Source organism: Delphinus delphis, chromosome 19 (genome assembly GCF_949987515.2).
Source record: "Delphinus delphis chromosome 19, mDelDel1.2, whole genome shotgun sequence".
Classification (NCBI taxonomy): domain Eukaryota; kingdom Metazoa; phylum Chordata; class Mammalia; order Artiodactyla; family Delphinidae; genus Delphinus; species Delphinus delphis.
The window spans coordinates 56,037,676-56,053,892 of NC_082701.1; positions in this window are offsets into that span (position 1 = coordinate 56,037,676).

Below are 16,217 nucleotides of genomic sequence, written 5' to 3' on the forward strand. Positions count from 1 at the left end.
GTCTTCTTTCATTGGCAGAATAGTATTCCATTGTGTGTATGGACCACACTTTGTTGATTCATTCATCTGTCGATGGACACTGGGGTAGCTTATGCTTTTGGGCCACTATGAACATGGGAGTGAGATATCTGAGTCCCTGCTTTCAATTCTTTGGGGTATCTACCCTTAAGTATTCTCCTGTGTAAGTTCACATAGGGAAATTCTCCACCCCCGCACCGGGGTTTGTATGCATGTTTGGCTCCCAGCTTGTAGGTACAGGCTAACACAAGGATCTTTTCTCCTAATGAATCTCAAGGGTGCACCCTGTTACAAGCTACAGGGCAGTAACGGGAACAGAATTTCATGGTTGATCTCCACCGCCTCCCCACTAAATGGTTGTAAAAATGGGGGAGTGTGTGAGTGAGAGATTATTGTTACCTTAATTATTTTTGAGTCTGAGAAATTAATCAGTGTCCCAGTGATTGTTTACATTTGGCCATATAAGAACTGATCCCAGCTCGGCCGGCTTGTCCAGCTGTTCACAGATGTTGAAATCTAGGAGGCTCATGAAAAGGGGTGCTGAAGGTATTTTCCTAATGATGTGTAACTAGTCAAAAATGACCTATGTGATTTCTACCCCAAATTTAGTTTAATCCATGACCTTTCTTTGCTCAGAAAGGAGGGAGATCAAAAATATACTGTGACTACTGTAGTCCTTTGAAAATGGTGGCATTCTTCCTGGTTGAAATGGTTATTTCTGTCACCAGGAAAAATATGGCTACAATACTATGGCCTGGATTTTGGGGGGACCTGCTTTATTTAGTAATACAAATAACTTACACATAGCATCAAATCATTCTATGAAAATGAGAGGCAATTTTGTCCTTAAATTTCTTTGTATCGATTCTTTTTACCAAAGGCTTGTTTATATTAACAACTTCACACTCTTTGGGAGAAAAGGATTTGCCAGACACTGTTAATCCCAAACCAGGCACAGTGAGAATTTATTTGCTCATCCATCTATTCAATAAATATTTACTGAAAACCTACTATGAGCCAAGTGTCTCCATTGGGCTCACTTCAGAGCAGAGCCTGAGGCAAGGATGCGGTGCAGGTGGTTTATCTGTGAGGTCACGCCCCGGCAGTGGGAGTGGGGGAGGGGCATGCAGTGAAAGGCGGGGCTCAGTCATGCTGTGGGCACCCGAGAAAGAAAAGTCCATGTACAGGCCAGGAGGGTGGGGCATTCATCCAACCAACCCCTTATTGGTTTGAGAGTTACCCCTGGGGGCACTAATTTGTTTGCATACCTCCAGCAAACTCCTAAATAAAAAGAAGCAGTTTCTTGAGATGGGGAGCTGTCAGCTTGCAGGAACCTGGGCCCTGGTGATGTGGGGTCGGCCACTGGCAGTGTCTGCTGTGCCACCTCGGCTTCCTGCTAGAGATACAGCAATGCACAAAACAGGTACCCTCTCTGCTCTCATTTTTGGGGGAGGGGAGGACAGACACTAGACAAACACAAATTCTGGTTATAATTGTAATAAATGCCTATAAGAGTTTAGGATAAATGCTTCATGGGGTGACTGACCCCATCTGGGGATGAAGATTATTTCAAATTCCAAATAAATGGAGTCTGAGTATACGATTTCTTGAGTATTTATTTATATACTATAAGAAAAGTTTGAAATTTGGTGTTGTAATTCCTGTCGGTTTTTGTCATCATCCTGAGAGTTATGCAGGATACCAGGTGAGAAGCTCACGCTGGAACTTTTGGTGGCAGCCTGATTGTGGCTAGATTGCTCTGATTGGACTGGCTGAGCAGTTATGATGGAATGGTTTACACGTGGATACGTTTAAAAACATGATTTATTTTCTAATGATAGGAATGATATAAGTTTACTAGAGACAATAAGGAAACCTATAAAGGATGTATTATGCATAGTGATTATTATATATAGTATATATATTTATTATAAGTAAGCATAGTGATTTTATATATTTTATTTTTCATAAATAATAGCAATTAAATATGTTATATATATTATAAATAATAACACTCTCAAGAAAGATGCCTTGTTTAAGGGTAATTTCCCTCCAATCCTTTTTATTCATATGGATTTGCTAAGTCCTTGAGTCATCAATTTAATATTTAGTTTCCCTTATCCTTGGATATTCCTGAAAATGCATTGCATGTAGTGAGTTGTAAAACTACAGAAGTGCAGGATTGAATCACATACTAACTGAGGGAATGAGTCTCGCCAACCAACCCATGAGCAGGCCCATTTTACTAGAAATGTTCTGTTCTCTGTAAAGTTGGGGAAACACAAAATTTCCAGATAATTTCCACAAAATTTCCACAAAATTTCTATGATGTGTGAATATCATAGATGTGTCATCTGTGAATGTCAAGATCACATGTGTGTGTATTTCTCATACATTTAGTTGAAATTATACCAACTGTGCAGTAACATCCTATTTTATTTAACACTATTTTGGGAGCATTATTACAATTTTTTCATCATGATAATTCTGATGGCCAAATGATATTCTATAGCATGAATATATCATAATTGGCTTTTATGTCCAATTCTACTATTGGAATGTAAGTTGCTTCTAGGTCTGTGTTACTTTAATCAATACTGCAGTGAATATCTTGAGGATTAACCTGTGTCTGAATTTTTGAAATTTTCTTGGTATAGATATCTAAAATTGCAATTTATCGGTCAAAGAGAATGAATATTTTTAAGGTCTCTAATAAATGTTGTCAAATTGCCTTCCAGAAAAATTGAAATGTGGGTGTAAATTTTTAAAAAAATGACTCAACTCTTCAATTACATTGATGAATCTGTTCTGTCAAAATAATCAATCTGGTTGTGTATTCAGAGCTTTTAGATGCCTTTGCTTTCATTGTAAAAGGAATTTTACAATGAAAGTAAAATCTTCTATTTTTCCTTTTTGGGGATTAAGTCCCAATTTTTTTAGATCACTGATACGTAAGCCTTGTTTGTGAGTCTATATGGGAAGGTGTGTACATATGTGCACATATGCACGTGGCCAATGGAATTCTGGACTTTTCCTCCACTTTTTGCCCTCCACTGTTATTATATTTTTCTTTGATGGTTTTTTAAAGCCACGACTTTAGAGGTGGTTTCAGGATGACCTATTCATTTCCTCACTGAGATAATTTTTAAAGACCTAACATACCACCCAAAGCATGGAAGCCTTCAGGAGAAATTTGCTTTTGCTTTCTAGAAGAGGTTTACAGAGTGTTTTTAAAACCCCAGAGAAGATGAAGTTGTGTTTTATTCATGAAATAAAAACGGCCCGTTGACAACACGAGCTTGGAAACCCCATTTCTTTGGTAGCAATTTTGCTCATTCTCAGACCAGGAGGGGAGGACGGAGGCCTTGAACCCCTTTGCTCTTTCCCATTTATTTACCCAATCTATCAGCTTGACCGTTGGAACCAATGAGTCGATTAGGTCAAATGGTTGACCAATGCAAGTTAAACAAGTTACTCGCTTTAAAAAAATAAAAAAATAAAAGCAACCTCTTTTCTTGTTAACCACTCAATTGACCACATGAAATGTCCTGTCCTTCTGCGTTTGTGTGGTGTTGACAGCCAGTTGAGGCGATCAGGACAGAGCGGAGATGAGGACAAAAGAGCCTGATAACACTTGAAGTTTGGGCTGACGGAGGGGTCAGGGGCCACAAAAGCAAACTGAGATCAAGGATACACAGAGAGCTGGGGGCAAGGCCCATGCAAACCCGCGGTCACCGCGAGAGTGGCTGGGCTGCGGAGCCCGGTGGGCCGGCTGGGTACACAGTCATCCCACGGGGAAGGCTGCTGGCTGAGGCCACGGCCTGCCCATCCCAGCTGAACTTCGTCCCCCTCCACCCTGGTGAGAACCAGCCCTCCCTGAGTTCTGCCTGGGGACCCTGTAGGTGCAGAAAACTGAAAGCAGCTGGCAGGGAGGAATGCGGGGCGGAGGCAGGGTGCTGAGGTTGATTTGGGAAAGAATGAGCTTTACTGCTCCGTGTCCAGGCCACGCCATGCTTTAGGGCCAGTTTGATTCTTCCTGAGAAAAGATGCCGGGTGCCGGGAGCGGGGGTCTCAGTGTGTGAGAGTTGCTCTTCCATGTTCACCCAAATCTGAGGGGAACCAGGGAAAGAAAAAAATAAGTTAACTGAAGACTCAACTTTGGACTTCTGCTTCTTTTTTTTTTTTAATTTCTTTTATTGAAGTACAGTTGATGTACAATGTTGTGTTAATTTCTGCTGCATGGAAAAGTGATCAGTTATACATACATATACATTGTTTTCCTATTCTTTTCCATCATGGTTTATCACAGGATGTTGAATACAGTTCCCTGTGCTCTACAGTAGGACCTTGTTGTTTATCCATCTATATATACTAGTTTGCATCTGCTAATCCCAACCTCCCAGTGCATCCCTCCCACACCCCTCTCCCCCTTGGCAACCACAGGTCTGTTCTCTATGACATGCACTTTAAATCGCGTCCTAGCTCGGGTTTCTCAGAAGCAGTTCCCCAGGTGAAAGTTTTGTGTAAGTAATTTATTTGGGAGGTGATCCTAGGAAACACCGGATGGGAGGAGGGCAATTGAGATGTGGAAGGAAAACAAAAGTCAAGATGCATTATTGAGCAGATTCCCACGGTGGGCACCAGCGCTCAGTGTCTCTGGGGACCCCCAGGAGACAGTACAGAGCAAACTCCAGAGTTGCCCCACCCAAGAGGAAGGAGAACAGAGCTATTCACCTGGCAAGTCTTGCCAGCCAGGGGTGGAGGATTTTCTGGGAGCCGATACCTCCCTGGCTCACCCTCACTCTGGCGAAGGGGGCTCCCAGTGGCCAGGCAGAGGCCAAAGGTAGGGAGTCAGGGTGTAGGCAGTGGGAGATGTTCCAGGCAGCACTCGCGGCCATGGTGGGTACTAAGGGACACAGGAGGCACTCCCAGGGCGGGTGTCACAAAACCCAAGTGTGTGTGCTCAGCCTACTAAACTACTGTTTAGTAGTTTCTTACGGTTAGTTACAATGTGGAATCTGAAATCATATCAATGAACTTTTTGTGACCTGTTGCATTAAAATTTAGTAGCCTGGCTTGCACTTTGAGTGGACCTTTAACCAATGCACGATTCTTAAAATAGTATGCATGGGTCATTCAGAAGATATTGGTTCAGTGAGTTATGCAGATCTTCCAAAAAGTAATTCATTTTTAATACAGTATAAAACAGTCGCGTTAACTAATATCACAGCTGACATCATCAGAAAAATCTTTAAAATATTGCAACACTGTCAAGTTCACTGGGACAGATACACATCTTCTAAAATTCTAATTTTCAATTGAAACCTTTGTGTTTTATTATCGGGAACTGACACTGTCAATTGTTTTCCTTGAAGTGACAGACTCACTTTGTTCATTTTAAAGAACATGTCTGCTAAATACCCAAGTCTGAACCACTATAGCTTATCATTTCTCAAGTAATAACGAATTCCACAGAGGTGCCGGGGGAGGGGAGAGAATTAGTTCAGTGTGCAACTCAAGCAACTGCCCAGGTACTTTCCTTGGAGACGGCTGTTGTCCTTTAGGACCCAGCAGAAGTGTTTTTCTGTACTTTCCATTTTGTTACACAGAATATGAAAAACCCAGGCTTTCAAGGCAGTCAGGACTTAATAAAATTAATCACCATTGCTGTTTTATCACAGACACTTTTCTTTTTTTTACAAATTTTGATTTTTAATTTATTTATTTTTGGCTGTGCTGGGTCTTCGTTGTTGCACGCGGGCTTTCTGCAGTTGCAGCGAGCGGGGGCTACTCTTCATTGCGGTGCGTGGGCGTCTCATTTCGGTGACTTCTTTTGTTGCAGAGCACGGGCTCTAGGTGTGCGGGCTTCAGTACTCGTGGCACGTGGGCTCAGTAGTTGTGGCTCGTGGGCTCCAGAGCTCAGGCTCAGTAGTTGTGGCACACGGGCTTAGTTGCTCCACGGCATGTGGGATCTTCCCGGACCAGGGCTCGAACCTGTGTCCCCTGCATCGGCAGGCGGATTCTTAACCACTGCGCCGCCAGGGAAGCCCTTATCAAGGAGAGTCTTAAGCAACACTGCCTTGTTTCACTGTGTTGGCGGTGAACAATACAATGTTTACTAAGTCACATTTGACCACTGGCCCTGTTTGTGCTGGGGCTTCAGCAGGTTTACCCCCCTTGCTTTTGCACCATCAGTGCAATGGTCATCACAGTGAAAAACGCAAATAACAGCTTAGTGTTTGGGGATTTGGAGAATAGTTTGGATTTCACAGACTTCCTGAAGGTTGTCTGTGGGATATCCGGGCGTGCGGGCGGTCCACTGAGAACCACTGTGTTAAATAAAACACTGCTTGGCCGAAAATTTAAATGCATACTAAACACATATATGTAGTATGCACCTCCTTTATTTGTTTACAAAATTATTTTTGCTCTTCAAAAGTATCACAGACCTATAGTAGAAAATTAACTAAAGCAACTATATGACAGTTAAAATCGCCAGTAACCTCATCATCCACAAAACAACTCATTAATAGTTTGCTATTTGTGCTTTCAGATAAATACCTATATCTCTATGTATTTATCTACTTATATACCTTTATAAAAATGGAATTATATTAAACAAGCTATTAGATAATCTGCCTCGTTTGTGTAACAATATGGCATAAATATTTTTCTATACCATTAAACATTCTTATATAAATATAAATACAAATACAAAACGGGTGGTTGGTATCACATCCTATGGTTACATCAAAATTTATTTTAACCAAACCCAACTGTTGCAAATGTACCTGGTTTCCTATTGCTTTGCTATTATAAAAATTCTCCAGCCACCATTCTTGTGCCTGAAGTGTTAGATATATTATATATTTATATTTTCTCCCTGACTATTAATTCTTAGAAGTGGAGTTGGTAGATATGGAATCTTCATGTTTTAAAAATAATAATGGATTTTGTCTAATTGTCTTCCAGAAGCTTGTCTCCACCAGGTCTCCTTGCCCGATGCTGTTCTATCACCTCTGACCTGCAGCATAGTCTCCTTGGCCCTGTGTTGAAGTGTTTGTCTCTGCTCTGTTCAGTTGTGTAACACTCATCCAGCCCCTTAATACACACACACGCACATGCACACACCACGTGCCAGGGCCCCCAGTCTTCCACTCACTGTGAAACCTGGGATCTGCCTGAGGAATAAGGTCCTGGGTCAGGAGAACTGAGCTCAACCCCCTGGAAGAAAGTTAAACCCACACCAACCTCCTCTACCATTTTTAGGCTTGAACCTTGGAATGCATTCGATGCTGGCGGAGACAGAATGGAGTTCACTAAGGTCCACTGTTTTCACATAACAGAATGGACCATTTTAACCTTTTTTTTTTTTTTTTTTTTGCGGTACGCGGGCCTCTCACTGTCGTGGCCTCTCCCGTTGCGGAGCACAGGCTCCGGACGCGCAGGCTCAGCGGCCACGGCTCACGGGCCCAGCCGCTCCGCGGCACGTGGGATCCTCCCAGACCGGGGCACGAACCCGCGTCCCCTGCATCGGCAGGCGGACTCCCAACCACTGCGCCGCCAGGGAAGCCGTCTCCGTGAATTTGACTCTTCCGGGTGCCTCATATAAGTGGAATCATCTGTATTTGTCTTTTTGTCACTGAGTTCTTTCACTCACCTTAACTGACCCACCGATTTTGACAACCTGCTTTTATGAGCCCCTATCTGACAGCACCAGGATGGTTTGATTTGAGTGTGTTTGCAAGAGGATAACATGAGGATTTCCACGTCCCCAAGCAAATTTGATCAGGAGAGGGGAAATATAAACGGAGTTCTTGTCCTTGAGGGGGATCATTTGTCTAAATGCATTTTCAGAAGAAGCAGCCCAGCATTATTATCGACGAGGCTTTGTTGAATGTCTGTTGATTTAAACAACAAAACCAGTATTTCAGGCATGTATTTTCTTGACATTTCTGTGATGAGAAGCACACCATTCTGGACCAGGAAGATTTCAGAATTACTGGGACCGCATTGTCTTTACTCCTCTAAACCGGAAGGACTCCTCATTCTGAAGACCAGTCTGGACCTACTGTTTTTTTTCTGATGGAAAAAGATGGAATGTTACTGAGTTGGGTTTATCTTTGTGGAAGTTCAGGTGTAGTACAAGCATTCACACCCCAAAGCCCCATGTCAATGACGTTCCAATCCTTTATTCGAGTTAATTTAAGCTATCAACAAAGTCCTCAGCAACATGGATGGACCTAGAGGTTGTCGTATAGAGTGGAGTAAGTCAGACAGAGAAGGACAAATATCGTATGTCGCATATGTGTGGAATCTAAAAAAATGGTACAAATGCAAACTTATCTACAAAACAGAAATAGAGTCACAGATGTCACCATCTTATGGTTCCCTAGGGGGAAGGGGGGAGGCGTAAACTGGGAGATTGGGATTGACCTATACACACTACTATACATAAAATAGCTAGCTAATAAGGACCTACTGTACAGCACAAGGACCTCTACTCAATACTATGTAATGACCTATATGGGGAAAGAATCTAAAAAAGAGTGGCTAGATGTGTATGTATAACTGATTCACTTTGCTGTCCACCTGAGACTAGCACAACATTGTACATCCGCTCTGCTCCAATAAAAATTAAAACAAAACAAAACAGAGTCTAAGGAATGCAGACACGGGGCTGCAGAGTAGGCTGTGTGGAGGCTGAAGGCTGCCTACGTCAAAGAGGGCTTACTCTAATAGTAGATTCTGATTTCTTCCGAGGGCTTGCTCTGTGGAAGGCACCTGGTTATTGAGTGTATTAGCTAATTTCATTTGACAAAAATGCTATCTTGCAAATAAAGAAACAGAGGACAGAGGGGTTAAAAACTTCCAAAAATTGCAGTTAGTTGTAGAGCAGGATTGGAATTCAGGCAATCAAGTAAGTTCCAGACTCGACGGGTTTAATAAGCTCATCCTACGATCCCTGACCTTAGTATTTATTAGACTGATGTATTGAAGAAAAAACTTTTTAAGAGTGACGTAACCATTGTATTTACAAATGTTCATAAAATACAAAGAGCTGGGAGTGATATTCTTTGCGATTATGTAAACATACAATGAAAGTTCTTCTTAATAAATGGTTTTTGAAAATGTTTTGGCAGGGGCCCTGCCAGCAAAAACATTTGAAAACTCTGTTTAGTTTACAAATGATTTTGGAAAAGGATGATAAGAATAATCTAATTTGATTAGAAATGAGAAAAGACAAAAAGTTATTTAAATCTAATTGATGAGGGCTTCCCTGGTGGCGCAGTGGTTGAGAGTCCGCCTGCCGATGCAGGGGACACGGGTTCGTGCCCTGGTCTGGGAGGATCCCACATGCCGCGCGGAACAGCTAGGCCCGTGAGCCATGGCCACTGAGCCTGCGCGTCCGGAGCCTGTGCTCTGCAACGGGAGAGGCCACAACAGTGAGAGGCCCACGTACTGAAAAAAAAAAAAAAATCTAATTGATGAAAAACAAGACTTTAAATATTACTTTAATTATCTGGGGTACACCGACACAATATCAGTCAAAGACAAAATAAGGGACTGTTTTCAATATAGTATATGAAAATGACTTACCTTGTGAAAATAGAATCGGGAATCACTCAGTTCTGAGAACAATGTTATTAAACAAAGTAAGCGTGTAAGAGAGGCAAAGTGCATTGCACCCAAATGACCACAAACCCAGCAAGTATAAGGAAAATTTTTGATGGCCTTTCTTCCTTGTTAATAATGGTATATGAAGCTATGCACTACTTTTTCAACCAAACACTCAAACCCGGTGGAAAAAGCCTGTGCATTTCATCCGGGATTCTGACAGCAGATTAGGCAAGACCCCCAGGGAGGGGACAGCTGGTGGTATGACACCCAGCCACCTATTGGAAATTTAAAGGCATTTTCCGCTTTCAGATCTCTATCACACCCTCTGCTTCACTCAAGAAGCAGATGATTACAATCCCCCAGGAGCCAATCAGAGGGACCTCAGGGCAAAGAGGTTATTTGATTCGATTACAAGACTATCTGATGGCTATCTACAAGGCTCTCAGAGCTGTGTGGTTGCGGACAGATGTGGGGGCTACAGAAAAGATGGATAAGATGGTGGGCGAGGTCTTAAGGAGTTTATGGTCCTTTTAGGGAAGAGGAGACAAAAATCCTGAAGTAGAGAGACAGCAGGGAGGGAGGGAGGAAACTGGAAAGTGAGAGCTTCAGTCAATAAGAGCCTGGAAGACAGAGAGAGAGAGAGACAGAGACAGAGACAGAGAGAGGGGGTAGGGGCTGTGTCTGGAGGTGTGAAACTCAAGGTTTGCAGCCATGGCATCTGACATCAGCATAACAGGGGTCTCCAAAGAGAAAAGCAATATGGTGGTACAGAGCCGGGAACTATAGTGCGAGAGAACTTTCCTGAAATATGACAAGGTTGGAAACTACATATTGAAATCGACCGTGTCCCTGAGAGTGTCAACCCGGGATAAGCAACACCAACACATATTCGAGTAAATGTTTTGGATTAAAAAAAAAAGAAAAGAGATCCTCTGGACAAGAGGGAAAAGCAGCCAGGGACTCAAAGGGAACTCGACTCTCATCAGATCTTTGACCGCAAGCCTTTATGCTAGAGGCAAAGGAGTGGCGTCTTTAAGACAATCCTTTACTGAGGAATGTTCTGGAAGATGAACAAAGAGAACTGAAATGGTTGGAGGTGGCGACATCAGGGCTGGTGTAGAGCTTTCAACCTCAAGTTACCATAGAACTAAGATGAGAGCTAAAGAGGCGGCCGGGCCGTGCTTCCTATGGTGCTGTGATCTGACATTGCAGGTACAGACTGACCCTAAAAATGAGGGGGAAAGAGGAAAAGCGTGTGCAGAAAAACCTTTCACCACTCTCAGAGGTTAGATGTGGTGGTGGGGTGTGATAGTGTTGGTCTGAGGCTGTTGCCGTGTGCAGTGTGACACACACAATCTCTTTGTACCTGCCCGCAGGGTAGATCACCCAGATACGACAGTGATATTTCGTGTCTCCCTTTTACCAGGTTTTCGTTGTGTTTGTTAAATTTCCCAGTAGCCACACTTTATAGTGGTATTCCTTCTGGATATCCCAGGTTTCGGGTCTGGGCAGAAGGCCTCTGCTCACTCCTACTGTCATTCTCACCAGATTCCTGACGGTCAGGCTTAGTACGTGTTTAAATCTCAAAGACTATATTCAGACTGATGAGGACTTTCTGTTGATTTTATTCGTCTCTAAATGTCTGTCCTGGACCACAGATAGCCATGGTGCATTTCCAGCTAGGTGATGAACAGAATTCACCCAACATTCCACTGGGAAGAGTCTGTTGTGTTGAAAACCCAGACTCCTCCCCAGCCCCTCTAGAATTTATCATGAGAAAACGTTGGATGCCCATGACTCAGAAGCATGCATTTTAGTTTTCTTCATAGCACTTACCACTTTGTGACTGCTAACAGCCGCCCCTTGCTATCCGAAGGTGATTGGTCCCAGGACCCCGCCCACTAACGGAGACCTAAACTCAGAGGTGCTCAAGTCCCTTATAAAAAATGGCTTAATATTTGCATATAACCTACTCACATCCTACCATATACTTTAAATCATCTCTAGATTACTTATAATACCTAATATAATGTAAATGCTGTGTAAATAGTTGTAAATACAATGCTATGTAAATAGTTGCCGGTACAAGGCAAATTCAAGCTTTGCTTTTTGGAACTTTCTGGAAAAATTTTTTTCTGACTATTTTCCATCCGAGGTTGGTTGAATCTGCAGATGTGGAATCCATGGACCCAGAGGACTGACTGTATCTTGTGTTCATGGACTCTGACCTCATGGCATCCAGGACCTTGTTTGTTTCCTGCTGCTTTCTCAGCATCTGTCGTCAGTGGTATCTTAATAAATACTTGTTGAATGAATGAACGATGACATGCTTTCAGATATTAAGTATTCATGTTAAAGCAAATATGTGTGTTCTTAAAAGAGGGCTCCACTAAGTGTACTCAGCTTTATCACAGACATTTTGGAGTAGAAGAGGGAGAAAAATACAGGGAATTTTGTCCAGTTCCAGAGAAACATTCCCGAAGTCACCTCTGGTACCTATTAGTCTTAAGATTATCTACACATCTTCCAGAATTGATGAGACTAGTTAAAAATTCTTTCCACTAAATAACTAGCTGTTGCATATTTCACCTACATTAATACATGAATGAATAAAACAAATATTAATATTTTAGTAGATTGAAATAGGGCTATCATTCAACAATACTGTACACCATCACAAAATGCTGTATTTTTAGTAAGAAAGAAAATTAATTTTTTCAGCTAAAAGTGAGCTATGTTATATGCAAAAAAGTGTAAAAAAAAGCAAATGCATAGATTTTTCCTTTAAAAATATATGAATGGGTAAAAAAATAAAAAATAAATTGAAAAAATAAATGAGTGGAAGTATGCAATATATATTGTTTTCACCTTGATGTTTTTAAAAGAAATAAAAACAAAAACATTTGAAAAAGTAAATGAATGAAAGCAAGCTATATATATGGCTTTCCCCTTTACTTTTTAAAGATTCATATAATATCTGGGACACTGTTCCTTATCAATCCGTACAAAGTTTACTCGTTTGTGGCAGCTGCATATTGTATAGATTTACTATACTGTATTGTACCAGTCACCTGTGGATGGACATTTAGGTAGTTTCCAATCTTCTGCTGGTTGAACAAAGCTGTAATGGCCAATCACATATCTAGGTGATGGCATAAATCTGAGAGCGCGTGTACCTGAGGGACAAATTCTGGGAAGTGAACTTTCTGGACAAAGGGTATATGTGTTTGTGATTCTGAAAGATTTCACTCAGTTACCAGCTGTAGAAGTTATATCAATTTACACACTCCAGCCAATCATGAGAGCCCTTTAACCCCCTTTCATGGGCACTTGGGACCTCGTATGTGCCCAGGAGGGGACTACTAAAGGCACCAAAGACTTGGATCCTTTCTGTACTGAGGTGACCATAGTTTGGGAATAAAAAACGAGGACGCAGGCAAGTATACTTATGGGAAAAACAGGCTGGCGTATTTCTACTTGAGGGTGTTGTGAATTTTCTGGAATGTATCGTCACATTGCCAAGCTCTGATATGCATGTAAGTGCTTGTAGGAGCTATAATTTACTGAGTAGGTAGGTGTCTATCCTCTAAAGTACATCTTGGCAGAATTTGTACAAAGACATTTCAGAAGCTGGGAGCCTTAGACCGAGGCACTCTTTGGCCACTGGACCGATGGATTCTGAGCTGACGTTATTTTGTTTGAAAGAAGGTGGGGGGGGGACCACATATCCGGGAGTGATTGCTGTATAGTCGATGAACTCAGCAGTGGCACGAGTCCAACTCCGTCATTAAGGCCATGTGTACATGACGTGAAAACAACCTGTGAATTCCCTGTGTTCAGATATTTGGTCTGTTCCATGGGGGCGGGGCGGGGGGTTCAGTTAAGCTGATGGTTAGATTTAATTGAGTGGCTGCTTGGATGGATGAGACAGTTCCATTAAAATGGTTGATCCAATTAGTCATGTGAGATGATTGAAATACTGGATCAATCGCCCCTGGTTTAGTGTTTTCTTTCAAGGCAGGCTTAGCAGTGGGAACCATGGCCCCTCATTTTAGCACCTGGGTGGCCTTAGCTGTGATGTGGGCTTCCAAAGTGTGCCGTTTAATCCCGGGAAAGCCCAGGCCATGCAGACAATCTGCCTCAATAATAGTAGCAGTACGTGCAGTTTACTATTGTTTTTATAGTATTTTGAATCACAAAGGGATGGAGGCTGCGGTAACCTTTTTAAGAGGCTAGGCTCTCTAAAGGTCTTAAGTCAGCCCTGTAAAAACAGGGATGTATGTGTTTGTTGTCCTTATTTTACGGGTGCACTCTCCTAAGCTCATTGCCCAAGACACTCTTGGTTCATTTCCTTAAAACTTAGGCACAAACTACTACCAGGAATAAGATGGGGCCATGCCATTGGTCAGTGGTTAAATAATAAGCATTGCGTGATGATCTGACAAACAGATCAGAGCTGGCTTTTTCACTGCGAGTCTACAGTTGGAAATAGAACCTTTTATTAAATACAGCTCATCTTAGCAACATTCAATAACATATTATACATCATAGGAATGCTTGTTCATCGTGGAAGAAAATAGCCATGCAAATTGGGAAAAGAAAGAAAAGAAAAAATCTCCTGAGTCTAGCCCTCCATCCAAATTATGTTATGATCCACTTTGAATTTTGGGGGTGGGGAAGAGGCAGGTAAAAATAACTCCGGGGCTTCCCTGGTGGCGCAGTGGTTGAGGGCCCGCCTGCCGATGCGGGGGATGCGGGTTCGTGCCCCGGTCCGGGAAGATCCCACATGCCGCGGAGCGGCTGGGCCCGTGAGCCATGGCCGCTGAGCCTGCGCGTCCGGAGCCTGTGCTCCGCAACGGGAGAGGCCACAGCAGTGAAAGGCCCGCGTACCGCAAAAAATAATAATAATAATAATAATAATAATAATAATAATTAAAAAAAACTTCAATCAAATCTGTATTTTAGGATTATTTCCTCCCTGTAAGAAAATTGAAAGTAAACTATCAAAAAAGCACCTAGGTACAATTTGGTGCCTTTCTAATCCTAATTGTACACACAAATTGTATTATAATCTTGAATCTAGGGGAAAAACTTCACAGCTCTCCATGTGCAAATCAAAATCCTTCGTTTCTGGGCGTCAACTCTCTCTCTCTCAGGTGTGAGAGCTTATCTGATGCTGCTTTTCGCAATGTGCGGGGAAAACCGTAGTTTTCGTTGCTAACGTTTTACAGTAACTCCTCAAGCTTAAGAGCTACAGAAACTTGTATCTCTGTGACAGGTGTCTGCACGAGGCAGGTGGAGGTCCCATTTCAGCCTCGGGACCCCTGTGGTGATAATTGCCAGTCAGACAATTGATCTGTCTTTGGGGCTGGGGATGAAATGAGCCGCTTTACTCTTGGCTTTCTGCTGCTGTTTCTTGTGAACTGAATTCTAAATATAATAAAATTATCCTCATGACAAGTGGCTGTTTTAAAAACCTGCTCCCAGCACTGACTGTGTCATGAGTACATCTCAGCGTAGGCCAAGAATGGGTTCTGGATGAACCAGGCTCCCTGTCAGTAAAAGTAATTTTAAACACCTTTATTTGAATGAAAAAAATAAAATCAACAAGATAGAAGAAGGAACAGATAGCAAACCTGTGTCACCCCACTCTCACCCCCCCCACAGAGTCATGGATGGGAGGAAAGACCATTTATTGAGCATCTACTATGAGCAGGCACTTCCCCTCCTCTCTCCTTATTTAAGGACAGTATGGGAAGGTGAGAGACACATTGGAAAGGAGGGGAGAGACAGGGTAGGGTAGAAAGGAGAGAGGGAAAAGTAGAAGAAAGATTCCTGAAGTCCAGTTTCCCTTATTTTGGGGGGTATTATTTTATTGTCATAAAATATATAACATAATACATAACATAAAATTGACCTTATTTTTCTTCTTCTTCTTTTTTCCCTTTTTTTGCGGTACGAGGGCCGCTCACTGTTGTGGCCTCTCCTGTTGCGGAGCACAGGCTCTAGACACGCAGGCTCAGCGGCCATGGCTCACGGGCCCAGCCGCTCCACGGCATGTGGGATTCTCCCGGACCGGGGCACGAACCCGTGTCCCCTGCATCGGCAGGCGGACTCTCAACCACTGCACCACCAGGGAAGCCCAACAAAGGGTTTTCATTTTGTTTTAAACTGGAGACTGACTTTAAGGGAAAAAAAATCCAAATAAAAGCAAGGGCTCCCATCCCCCCTTCTTGTCTCTCCTCCCCTCCCCCAGAACGTGACAGATACCTCCCCATAAGTATGGAAAAGTGACTGGCATCCCATGTTTATAAGGCTGCTCTGCGATGCGACTGCTCCTCTAGGACTTTATTAATGACATTTACGATTCCTGGAATAACTACCCCATGCTGTTCTCCCAACACCGGGCCCTGGAGAAGTCATCACCCTAGTGATCATGACAGAACTGAATTCTAACAGGCTGCCTGCTGGTGCAATACGCTATGAGTCACTCCCCATGTTCTGGCAGTAAAAACAAATTAAATTAAGGATCCCTGTTCACCAAAGGCCTAATTCTCATTTCTGCAAAGTTTCCATTA